The following is a 13,543-nucleotide window of genomic DNA, read 5'->3' as shown; positions in this document are numbered from 1 at the left end:
GGCGGCCAGGGCCCGGCGCCTCGGGAACTGCCCCGCGGGGCGCCGCAGCGGGCCGGGCTGGACGACGCCGCGAGGCCGGCGGCGAGGGCGGCAGGCACAATGGAGGGACGAGGCCCGGCCGCCCGCGCCCGCGCCCGCACTCCCAGCAAAGTTTCCGTTCCGCGGAGCCCGCACCCCCCACCCCGCCCGGGACCAGGGCCCCGCACCCTCCGCCCGGGACTCTAGTCGGGACCCCAGAGCCACCGCTGCGTCGCAGCCCGCACAACAAAGAGACACACCGGGCGGGCGGCGCGGGTAAACAGCGGCGGGCGCCTCGGGAGGGCTCCAGCCCGCAGCCGCCGCTCTCCGCCCGGAACCCACCTCTCCCGCACCCTCGCACCCCGGCTCTCAAACTCACCTTCACTTTCGAACTGAGTTGCGGGGGAAGGGATTTTCGCCCTTCCCGGGTGCGGGTTAAGCTTTTCGGAATCCCCACCGCCTCCTTATTTCTCTGATAATTTCTGCAAGAAAGTCTAGGGAGTTGGAGTGGAGGTGAGATCCGTGATCGCGAAAGCCCTGGCTCCCTCCGTCCCCGTCTTCCGCCGCTCTCTCTCTGATTAGTTCCTATCCAGCAGCAGATTGAAGCAGGAGATGATTCTTCTCAAGGTTTGTTCAGCAGCTTCACTTCTAGGCGAAGGCTTCATGAACCAAGTGACGTCAACCAACAAGGCTTCTCTCTCTCTCCTCTCTCTAACAATGAAAGTTGCTGTTAACAAGGGGAAAAAGAGCGAGAGAATTGTTTATACCATTTCAGTTCCAGTAATAAATGACCTATCAGCTCTAAAAGGAGCCAAGGGAGGGGGCTGCTTCTTCATTCCAAGAATACTGTATCTTTGAGTTTGCTCCGCTCCTCGTCCCAGGAAAAAGTTAAGAAACTTAAATGTTTTGTTTTGCTTTTCGGGGGGCGGGGAGGGGGGGGACAGAACTGAATACTTATTTTTTTTTTAAGAAACGTAAACGGACTATTGAGGAACATAGATTAGCCATCTCCACCAACTTTTATGTTTGTAAACTAGGAATTGTGTTGGAACCTACACGCTAAATTAATATGCCAAGAATTTGTGCATGCTAGGGCTCAAAAAAGCGGGGCGCAAGGCGATCTCAGGGTAAACTACGAATGCTTTTCCATGGACGAATTAAACTGGTGTGAGTCAAAATAATATTAAAATGAAAGACGTTTAAACAGTAAGTCCTTTTACAATTATTTGTATAATCTGTACGCCTTAATCTCGTTGTTTTTTCTAGTTTCGGTTAGGGAAAAAAAGCTAATTTAAATGTAAGAACTAAACACTTTAAAAGACCAACTAAACGTGCTGTACTCTATCTGAGCCCCAGAATGTCATCTGGCTGTCTCAATTTTTAACCTTCCACTCCCCAATTCCCTTCAACCAATCAAGTTAAACTAAAGGTAAAGAACACCCCGTTCCCTCCAACAGTGTACCCGCAGCCTCCTAAAAACGAGTTAAAAAAGAAAAATCCTTAATCTTGTACACATTATTACCCATGAAGAAAGAAAGGTAATTTTTAAAAATCATTAAGGTGTCCTTTTTCCCCCTTAAGGACACAATAAACATAAAAAAAGTTTATGTAATTACAAATTAGATAATTTAGTTTTCAGGATGAAGACCAAGTAAAAATTTAGTTATCGGAGAATAATTTGACCATATATTATTTTATGCATACATATGTGGCTAGATGTATCTTAAAAGATGCTATTGTTTTATGTTTCCTCCTCAACCACTGGCTGTGATTTTAATTGTGCTGGAGGATCTTCATTAGTATTAACACATGGGGAGATTTCACAAAGCTGCTTCATTAGGAAGGAAAAAAAAAGCTGGCAGACTAGGTCTTTTTGCATGCACTGAGAATGTCAGCCTTACCTCGGTCATTTGTAACATAATAAGTGCAAGTACAATGATTGTGAGGCAGGAGCGTGGGGGAAGGGCAGCGATGCTGCTGTCTAATAGGGGCATCTGAAAAGACGGCTGCTCATTACATAGTAATGTATGCTAAAAATTAGTGAAGATGATGTCTCGGGAGACTGATGCTAAATAAATTAATGTGCTGATATGTTTTTAATTATTATTTTTGTAGTAGTTTATTTCAATCTTAGGGTTCACATTGAGCAGCAAAGCTGTGCTAGCACTTATTGATTTTTTTCCCCTGCCACATTCCCGGAATACAGATTTTAATCATTTCACTACACCACACTCAGTAATTTCATTAAAAACTGGAATCTTCCATCCCCAGAAAAGCATTTAATTTCAATGACATACAATTTCTCTTTTAGCAGCAAACTGTCTCTATAGTAAAGCTGGCCTAAGGTTCAGATGTATGATTTAATCCTGAGTTTGCCATGCTCTGCGTTCCTTCAAACTATAATTTCAGTAACTACCTAATAACTATAATAAAGACAATAATTCTCTTACAATATATTATTAACTCATATTTAATTAACTCCAAGGCCAAGCTCTACACATATATGACCAGGTCGTCAATTCCACCATCTCAGAATTGACTAATAAAGTCCAGGAAAACATAGATTAAAATGTAAATATGAACAGTAGCATGTAGACTATGATCCTCAGTCACACCGAAAACTCACGTATTATTCTACAATGGTGGTCATTATTCTCATGAAATTTAGCAATATTTCTGTATATAAAGTTGAATGTTGGTATGTCAGTATTTGTTAAGGAAAGGGGTTGTTTTCAAGTTGTCTTGACTTTCAGAGTTCTCTTAAGATGCAATTCTCCTTAAACAGAGATGACTGATACACCAGAACTTCTACAACCCAGAATGTTATTCTGCTTAAATATGTCATGCAAATACCCTCCAAATGTGTATTTTTACAATATTTTAAAGTAAAATGTGGTCTATGGATGCTAAGTTGGTTCCTAAACAATGGGTTTCATAAGGATATGTCATTTACATTGCTTGACTTCTTGTGTGTTGTTGGGGGAGAGGGCATGGGGGAAAAGTATAGTAACTAAGTTAAGGAAACATAAAGAAAAATATATATGTCTACATAATGATCAACTAGTCACTATAAAAAGAGTATCATTCCTGTGAGTGATTATAGAACCAGAGTTCAAAATGTTTTAAAAGTGTGTACATGAAGCCGGGCGGTGGTGGCGCACACCTTTAATCCCAGCACTTGGGAGGCAGAGGCAGGCGGATTTCTGAGTTCAAGGCCAGCCTGGTCTACAGAGTGAGTTCCAGGACAGCCAGGGCTACACAGAGAAACCCTGTCTCAAAAAACCAAAACAAAAAACAAAAAAACAAAAAAGTGTGTACATGAAATTTACATTGAAGCCACCAGCAATAAAAAGTTGTCTTTTTCCTGGTTGTGTGACACTGAGCTGCAAAGTAAGCCTTAGCCTCTTTAAAAGGTTTGGACCTAAGAAGTGGTTATAGTGAAGAGTTTTATATTAATGTCTTTTCAGAACATTTGAAAACTTATAATCAAGAGTTTCTCGTATAATCAGGAAATTCTTTGGTGGCAGTCTCTAACTGCCACCAAACAAAGTTTGATGTAAGTCAATATTTGACACCCAAAATTCTAAATCAATTTCTATATTTTCCTATCAATAATAAAAACTTCATTTTTATATTGAAACACAGCTTTGGGTCCTTTCTGTTATTTGGTCATTGAAAGCAATTCATTATCCAATATTACACACACACACACATACACACACACTGTTTTGTTTGAGACACAGTCTCTATACATAGCTATGGGCTGTCCTAGAACTCACCTTGTAGACCAAGCTAGCCTGGGACTCACAGAGATCCACCTGCCTCTGCCTTCTGAGTGCTAGGATGACAGGGGCACGCTACCGTGCTGGACAATTTAGCCTGTATTTCCAAAGGGATATTTTAAGGTAATGAAGCACTAGGAACCTCGGGCTGTACTCCAGCACTGACACGCTGGGACAAAGCTGTGTTCTGCTTCTTGTGGAGATCATGTCATCCCATTTCCAGGTTTTCTCTTTGATCTTTCTACTGATTAACTCAAGAGTTGAGAAAAATCAGATAAAATAATTACAATAGTTATAAAATTATTCGGTTCCCACAGCACTTTGTCTTCTACCTGAGATCACCTAATTCAGCACTTAGCCATGTGCACAGCTGTGAGAGGGTTTAATGATGGAACAATCTCTTCCAATCTTAATTCTGAACTTCTGTGGACCGTCTATCTGCCACACAGACTAATTATGCACCACTGTGAACTATAAAGGATTGTACTTGTTTCCATAAAGCAACAGCTGGCTTAAGGACCAAGGTAGAGAGAGCCAATTTACTACTATGAAAACTGCCAGTGGTTCCGAAAAGAGTAAGGACTCTGTGTAAACAACAACAAAACCACACAGACACGTACAGAGAGAGAGAGAAAGAGAGAGAGACAGAGACAGAGACACAGAGAGACAGAAAATGCTCGCTATAGCAGAGGTTCTCAACCTGTGGGTCTCGACCCCACTGGGCATCAAGTATCATATTTTCATCATGATTCGCAACAGTAGCAAAATTGCAGTTATGAACTAGCAACAAACAACAAACTAACAATGGTTGGGGGCACCACAACGTAAGGAACTGTGTTTAAGGGTGGCAGTGTTAGAAAGGGTGAGAACACCGCTCTGTAGTGCCAGGTCATATCTTTGTTTCTGTCCCAATTGCTAGTGGGACACTGTTTTCACTCACTGAACAGACATTTGAGTGCTTGCTGTATGCTATGCTTGAGTGCTTGCTGTATGCTATGCACTGCGTGAGATGCTGCAAAAACATGAAGAACTCATTTTCTGTTTGATGTTGAAAGTGCGAAATTCCTAAGAGACAATCCACTTCATAAAAACACAATAAAGTTTTGTGAGATTAAAAATGGAGTTACTAAATTCTGACAAGGCTTAAAAGGCTTTATCAAAGACTACATTTGAATGGGATCTCATTCTAAGAGCTTACCTGACAAAAGAGGCTAGGGACTGAGGGAAGAGCTATTCTAAACTCAAGAATCCCCATTTACACACCCCTTGCTGGGAAATGCACTTAAGAAGGGTTGTGGTGGCAAACCTTTAAACCCAGTACTTGAAAGGCAGAGGCAGGTGGATCTCTGAGTTGAAGGCCAGTGAGGGCTATGGAGTGAGTTCCAGGATAGCCAGTGTTACACAGAGAAACTTTACTTTGAAAATGCAAAATAATGATATAAAATAAAGAAATGCATTTAAATAGGAACATTCAGTGTGCAGAATGAAGACATGACAGACATGGAGGGACTGACCAGGCTGAGGCTGTAAGAGGGGCTGTCATCTGATACTGAAAGGCTAAAGGTTTATGGTAAGGTGGGGGGATTTATCCTGAGAGCCAGCAAATGTTAGTAAAGGATTAACATGATTGACCTTGGTTTAAAGGAATACTAACAGCACAGGCGGTTGAAATGATAGGCTGGAGTATCAAGAGATTGTTCAGTTTAGAATAGCGGTGCAGGCTTGTCATCCCAGCCACTGGGAGACTGAGGGAGAGGCCCACAAGTCTAAGGCTGGCATGGGTTACACAGCAAGACTCTGTGTATCAAAATCATAACTAATAGCAAATACAGTGAAATAAACAATTCACAAAAGACTGTAAGAGGCAGTGGCATTGGAGGCTTAAACTCTGATAATCTGGGGCAAATTTTCAGTGTGACTAAAGGACAACAGAATTAAGGGGAAGAATGAGTGGGAGGAGGGCTAGAGGGATTTTTTAGCTTAGGGAATTGGGTCGAAGCTAGAGTCACTAACTACAGTCCAGGTTGTGTAGGAAAATGTCAGTCATAAGACGGTTGGCAGAGTTTAACACTGTGTTCCATGGCTTTTTTAATGGTAGCCACCAAAGTCAAGTATAAATCTTCAAAATGTATATACCCAACTTTAGAACAAAGATTCCCCAGTGCTGGACTTCTTCCCTTCCTGTTTCTTCTTCCCTCACCTCTCACCTTGCCTCCCCCCACTTGACTTCCTCTCTAAGTGTTTGTAGTAACTAACTACCATAAGCAGAAACTCACTGCAACATTCATGAGGGAAAGAAAGCTTAAAAAAAAAAAAAAAAAGCAGAGTGGTGAGCAGTCAGACTAGACATTGAATTATTGTGAAGCATTTATAAGTTAGTTGTCCATAAGTAACAAGGATGCAAAGCTGACTCAAGTGACAACATGTCACAGACAAAAGGTGTGTTTCACAGTGAGACACAGATGTGACGACATGTATGTAACACAGATAAAAGGTGTGTCTCACAGCAGACACAGACTTTAACTAGTGTTTAAATCACTGAGTCTCCACACTGAAAAAAATAAACTTCAATCTTTCCAAGAATCATTTTTCAGAGAGATCAGATGTTTCCACATAAAATGTGCATCTTGTAGTGTAGAACTATAGGGGAACCCCTTGGAGGTAGAGAAAAACCTTCCTATCCATGTTGAAGTCATATACAATAAAGTGAAAGACTGCTGAATTTCATCACATCAAATAAACTTTATGGAAAAGGGGGGTTGCACCCTCAAGAGCAAAGTAAAAACTTAAACGATTACACAGAGAAACCCTGTCTCGAAAAACCAAAAAAAAAAAAAAAAAAAAAAAAACTTAAACGATGACCTGTGAAATATACTTTGCCACACACACACAACTAATAACCTGACATAAAATGGGTATTTTTAGACAGAGAGCAAAACAACTGGGCAGCAAAATGCAAGAGATAAAAACAGATTTTACATGAAAAAAAAATGCAGATGTTTTTTAAGTAAAAACACAACCTTTGTATAATGAGAAATGCAAATTAAATCACTCAGATACTATCTCTCATCCATTAGTTTGCCCCTCCCCCCAAAAATTCTAAGTTTCATAGAACAGCCTCTTAGGAAAGCTCTTGTGAGAAATGGGGTGGCCCACACCCCATTTTTACATTTTAGTTTACTTGAGTACAAAATGGAGAAGAAAATCCCAACAATGGGAGAATTTTACAGCTTTTAACAAAGTTTACACCCCTATGTACTTTCGGGATAGCAAATTTCACTTTCAGAAATCTAACTCAAAATGATGAAAATGGGTATATAGGTTCAGCTCATTATAGAAAAAGCTCAGCAATAAGCCAAGTGTCTGCTGTAGGGTAATGGACGGATGACCCACGGCACTGCCACAGCAGAGTACCACAGGCCTCTTCAGGAAGGACACTTAATGTGACAAGGAGTACCTAACAATAAACTGGGGCAAATACTGCACCAAAAAGCAGGTAAGAGGAGACACGCGCGTGCTCTCCATCATTGTATTTGACCCAAGCTTTTGTCAAGTGAAATCAAACAAAGTGTCAAACACAAGTTTACCCAGGAGTAGGCGGGGCAGGGTGGCAAAAGAAACTGAACAAGTTTGTGACTTTCTCATAAAGTCTGTTCAGTAGACATGGTTGGAGAACTATATGAAATCAAATGAGAATTGAGTATGGAAAAGACACTACGTTGCCGGGCGGTGGTGGCGCACGCCTTTAATCCCAGCACTTGGGAGGCAGAGGCAGGCGGATTTCTGAGTTCATGGCCAGCCTGGTCTACAGAGTGAGTTCTAGGACAGCCAGGGTTACACAGAGAAACCCTGTCTTGAATAACCAAAAAAAAAAAAGAGAGACACTACATGAAAGGACAAACTTGTATTGGTTGGCAAAACTGTACAGAAAAGAATTAGCCATGTCTTTTAAAAACACTATGAGGGCTTGGGGTATAGCTCAATGTGGAACACATACTTAACACGCATGCTCCCCCATTCAGCCCCAAGCAGGCACCAAGTAAGCACAGCTGAATCATATTCGGTAACAATACAATCCTCCCGCAGTACCCTAAAAAAAAAGAATCTCAGAATAACAATGAACTGTTATTGTTATCAGTAACAATGTCTTTGTGCTATTGCCCTCAGGGTCTTCATCCCTAGTCTGAGAATGAGCAGAGAAATAAGCAGGTGTTTGGGGGAAATTAACCTTTGATGCGGGCCAGATGAGAAACATGAAAAACTGTTCTTCTTTAAAATGAACTCATTCTATAGTTTATATTTAAAGCGGCCTATTTCTTAGCATGCGCCTACTGTAAATATCAAGAAGAGGGGACTAGTGTAATTTCACCCAGCACACACCATAGTACTCAGGTGACGGCGTCTAAACACCATCTGCCTGTGAGAATTCCCAGAAGCAAGAGCTGATTCCAAGTTTGGGGCAGAAATACTTAGGATGAATTTAGAACACTCTGCCATACAGGATGTTCCATACATATGGAAACCATTAACAATTGTTGATGCCTTGTCAAGAGGACTTGGGAGTCAATTTAAGGAGGCCAATATGAACATCTCCCATTGGCCACAGGAGACAATGTACATCATTACAAGCCACAGTACTAGACCAAATCATAGCAAGTATTTTTCTTCAAAGTCACATTTTTAGCTAGGGAAAGGTCTGTATTAGTTATCTTTCTTACACTGATCAAAAGAGTCAGATTCAGGGAGGAGGGGTGAATTTTGGCTCTCTGCTTCAGAGGATGTAGCCAATCACAGCGGGGAATGCATGGTGGAGGCCAGGCTGCTGCCACTTCAGAAAAGAAAGCTAGGACAATACAGGAAGTGGTGCCAGGATATAGAGCCCAGGGCCTGAAACCGATAGATCTACATCTTCAAGGTCAGCCCAAACTCCTAAGAGTATAATCTAAAACAGTGCTGCTAGCTGTAGAACCAGAGTTCAAATATGAGCCTATGAGGGCCATTTTTTGTTTTGTTTTTCAGGGCAGGATTTTTCCCTGTGTAAATTACTAGGATTACTCTCTACACTAGGCTGGAACTCACCGAGATCTGCCTGCGGCTGCCTCCCAAGTGCTGGCATTAAGGCATGGGTCACCACCGCCTAGCAAATGGCAGACATTTTTTTTAATACCAAGTATAGCAAGATCATCTCATTTGTTTCTTAGGGGTTTGCTGTTCTTTTTGCATCTGTTTGTTTTGTTTATGTGTATGGCTGTTTAGCCCACATGTCTGTCTATATACCTCTGCTGTGCCTGCTGTCAGAGGAGGAGAGGAGGGGTGTCAAGTCTCCTGGGGCTGCAGTCACAGATGGTGGGAGCCATCATCGTGCTGGTGCTGGGAACTGATCCCAGGTCCTCTGGAAGAGCAGCCCATTGCTGTTGTTCTTTTTGCAATGCTAGAATCTATGGCAATTGCAGCTTCATATGCATAACATGGAAGTGCTCCTCCACTAAAGAACTCGGCCCCAACTCATTTTAAGAACTGATCAATAAAGCAAATTAAGAGCCATGCTTGGTGGGTCCCAACTTTAATCTCAGCTCAGGAGTCAGCCGCAAGTCTCCATCTGTGAATTTGAGGCTAGACTGGTCTACAGACCAAGCCCAGGACAGCCAGGGCCCTGTTACACACTACTATCATGGCGGGAGGCATGCAGGGAAGTACTGGAGAAGAATCTGAGAGCTACATCCTGATCCTTAGAAAGAGAGAGACTCTGGGCGTGGCATGGGCTTCTGAAAGCCCACACCCTACCCTCCCCCCACCAAATGGCACATTTCTTCCAATAAGATCATACCTAATCTTTCTAATCCTTTTAAACAGTGTCACTCCCTGGGGACTACATTCAGAGATGAGCCTATGGGGTCCATTCTTATTCAAACCACCATAACTACATAGCGAGGCATCTGTGTCTTCCCAACTCTGTTCAGAGATATCACACTGGTAGGTTGAAACGGGCTGAGATGGGACTATTCATATCATGGACATGTTCATAAAGCAATTCTTACAACTTTTGTTATAGGTTTTGTTAATAGTCTAGAACAGTGTTTCTCAGCCTGTATGTTTCCACCCCTTTGAGTTGGAGGAAGCTAAACAACCCTTTCACGGGGCTCGAATATCAGCTGTCTATATTACAATTTATAACAGGATTACAATGTATAACAGTAGCAAACTTCTAAATATGAAGTAGCAACAAAAATAACTTTTCTGGTTTGGAGTCACCACAATGTGAGGAACTGTATTAAAGGGTTGTAGCATTAGGAAGTTGAGAACCACTGGTCTAGACTTAAGCAAGGAATGAGAACGAGGTAGAGTAGGGCACACTTTTAATCCCAGCACTCAGGAGGCAGAGGCAGTGGACATCAGAGAGTTCCAGGCCAGCCAAGGCTACATAATGAAATCCTGACTCAAAATGGTGTGTGTGAATGAATATATATATATATATATATGTATATATACACATATATATGTGTGTGTGTATAATACTGTATATCATAATATAAAATACTTGTAATACTATATATTATAAATTATATATACTATATGTTAGAATACATATAGAGTATATGTAATTATATATAATTATAAATAAATATTGTATATTGCATATATCTTATGTATAGTAACATATAAAGTGAATAAAATTTGAAGTGTTGCACTGAAATAATAAAAAATGTAAATATAATCTAATATTTGAAAGTTATAAACAATTCAGCAAGTTGTTCACGTTGATAAAGAGGTTTAACACACGTCTTTTTATGGACATAGTTTTCATTTTCTTTTTTTTTTGTTGTTGCTGTTGTTGTCCTTAAATTCTTTATCCTTCTGTCTCAACTAGTTATTACAGGAATGCACTACCACACCAGGCCCCATCATACATATTTATTGTTTCACTTTCATCTTATTAATTTAATTAAACAAAAATAATAATGAGCTCGTGTCAGAACTACATCCACTGAAAACTTACAACAATAGATAGATACTGTTAGGAATACAGAACAAGAGTATGGTGAACAGGGTGTAGCTCAGTAGTACAACACTTGTGTAGAACACAGGGCCCCAATAACAGAAAACCAGAACCAAGATCCAGAAATCAGACAATAAAGAGATTTTATTGAAAATTAACTAAAGCGAGTGTTCAATGGTGGCACACGCCTTCAATCCTAGCACTTAGGAGGCAGACACAGGCTGATCTCTGAGTTCAAGGCCAGCCTGGACTACAGAGAGAGTTCTAGGACAGCCAGAAGAATACAGAGAAACCTTGTTTGGGTAAACCAAAGAGAGAAAAAAGAAAAAGAAAAGAAAAGCAACTAAAGCATTGTGTGACAGTTAACTGGCTATGTGAATTTTATGATGCCTACTGCATATGTTATTATTTATAGAGTGTATTATAGTTCTTTTGTGTCTGGGAAATTTACAGTTTATATTTGTGTGTATTACATTTTTAAGGTCAGAAATTACCAATATGTATCTGCAGGGAGAAAGGACAGACAATAGCTCTTGAGGAATACACAGTCCATCTGACTAGCTTTCACACACATCTGGTAACTGTGACGTGTGATTGCTACTTGAATAGACATAGTAAAAGGAAATGAATGCACAGTAGAAGAAACTTTTTTTTTCTGGTAGAAATGAGGTAATAAAAATGGCTGGGGTTTGTTACAGATTCCATCTCATTGTTATTAAACATTTTTTTGGCCTCTAATCTGTACACACAGGGTGGGAGAGAGGGGGAGGGGGAAGAGGAGAGAGAGAAGGAGAGGCAGAAACACTGTGGCAAAACAAGACTAGAAGTTAGACCACATAGAAGTTCCTCAAAACAGCAAACAAGGGACAAAGGAAGCTTGGGACCAGACGGCAGATCTTGAGGTTCATGTGTTCCAAATTCATATGTCGAAATTCTAACTCCTAAAATAATGGTATTAGGAAACAGAGCCTTTGGAAAGCCTGGGAGCCTCTGTGATTAAGTCAGGAGGGCCAAGTGGTCATTAACAGGAGTTGAGCATCTTTATAAAATAGACCCAGAGGAGCTCATCTGCCCTTCCACCACATGACCAAAGAATGAGCAGGCACTATTTCTGAACCAGAGGACAGGCCCTCACAAGACAACAACTTTGGTTGGATGCCTTTGATCTTGTACTTCCCCATTGTTCAGAACTGTGAAAAAGACCTGCATATCGTATATGAGCCACATGGTTTATAGTGTCTTGTTGCAGTAGATCAGTGACTACGACGATAGTGATGACGGTATTGGCAAGTAGTCAGATTCCGAAATTTTCTTGAAAGTAAGAGTTAAAAGAGCCGTTGGTGGATTGCCTAGACAATATAAAGGAAAGAAACGAGAGAATGGTGGCTCGATAGATTTGTGTCTCCAGGAAACAGAGGACTGACGATTTACTTACATAGGCAGACTGCAAAAACAGACAGGCCAGATAGTGAAGTCAGGGTCTGGTATAGATCAGTGGATTGCAGAGATATGAGTAAGCAAAGCAACCATGTAATGATGTTAAGCATAAATAAAGCCAATGTATACAAATTGGACTTCAGGAAAAAGATTCAGGCTGGAAGAGAAATTTGAGAGTTCTTTGCTTTTAGTATAAAGACATAAAATCGCCAGGCAGTGGTGCAGCACGCCTTTAATCCCAGCACTTAAGAGGCAGAGGCAGGTGGATTTCTGAGTTCGAGGCCAGCCTGGTCTACAGAGTGAGTCCCAGGACAGCCAGGGCTATACAGAGAAACTCTGTCTGGAAAAACCAAAAAAAAAACAAGAAAGGAAGGAAGGAAGGAAGGAAGGAAGGAAGGAAGGAAGAAAGAGAGAAAGAAAGAAAGAAAGAAAGAAAGAAAGAAAGAAAGAAAGAAAGAAAGAAAGGAAGGAAGAAAGACACATAAAATAGTTGCAATCACCAAAAAGTATGGATGGGCAAAACTCTTTGGTGTTCTAATATTTAGAAATTGTGGAAAAACTGAAACAGGATATTGAGAGAGAGTAGCCAGTAAGATCAATGCAAAGTATAGAATAATATTCTAGAAACTAACAGTAAAATACGGAGGCTGGAGATGTAGCTCAGTGGTCAATGGTTGCCTAGCATGGAAGGCGCTGGCCTTTGACATCAGCAGCACATAAAGCGAGGGCGGTAGCACACACATGGAGTCTCATACCTTGGGAGGTGCAAACAAGAAAACTGAAGTTAACAGCTGTAGAGAGGAGAGGAAGCCCTGAGTGTCTGAAGGCCTGAGTGGGTGTGTGTTGTTAACACAGGAATAGCCAGGTCAAGGACCACAGCCTCAAACCCAGGGGAAACTGGCAAAGCTCCCACATGTGGAAGTGAGACTCAGAGGCATGCAAAGCCTTTCTCCAGTCCTTTATGTGGATGTTGACAGTGTGTGTGGAAAATGTCCACCATAGTTTATGCCCCCTGGATAGTTATGGCCCGAAGACTGCTCCCCTCCAGAGGCTGCCCCTACACAGAGTAGCAAAGCCCGTCTCCATGTTCAGCTGTATATAGAAACACTGCCTTGTTGTTTATTTTCATGTAATAATTCCTCCTCCTTGTTCAGCTATAAGCAACAGCCCTGCCTGCTGTCCAATTCTATATGGTAATCACGGCGAGCTTCCCGGGTGCTAGCTTCCCTAGCAGAGAGCCCCGTCTACCCACTCCCAACTTTTTACATACGTGTCTCTATGTATGTATCTGCCCTTTCTTTACTCCCTT

General features: G+C 41.4%; 1 protein-coding gene across 9 annotated transcripts in view; it reads right to left on the bottom strand.

Annotated features, from left to right (window-relative positions):
- The window catches only part of Baz2b (bromodomain adjacent to zinc finger domain 2B), a 304,725-nt gene that overhangs the window by 218,983 nt on the left and 72,199 nt on the right, over nt 1-13,543 (bottom strand). For all 9 annotated transcript variants that reach the window (XM_028769276.1, XM_028769275.1, XM_028769278.1 and 6 more), the window contains exon 4: nt 398-745. The gene's annotated coding sequence lies outside the window, so the exon portion shown is untranslated. The remainder of the gene's footprint in view (nt 1-397; nt 746-13,543) is intronic.

Source organism: Grammomys surdaster, unplaced genomic scaffold (genome assembly GCF_004785775.1).
Source record: "Grammomys surdaster isolate TR1022 unplaced genomic scaffold, NIH_TR_1.0 191, whole genome shotgun sequence".
NCBI classification, from domain to species: domain Eukaryota; kingdom Metazoa; phylum Chordata; class Mammalia; order Rodentia; family Muridae; genus Grammomys; species Grammomys surdaster.
The sequence above is the reverse complement of the archived record's forward strand: the minus strand, read 5'-3'. Positions and strand labels throughout refer to the sequence as shown.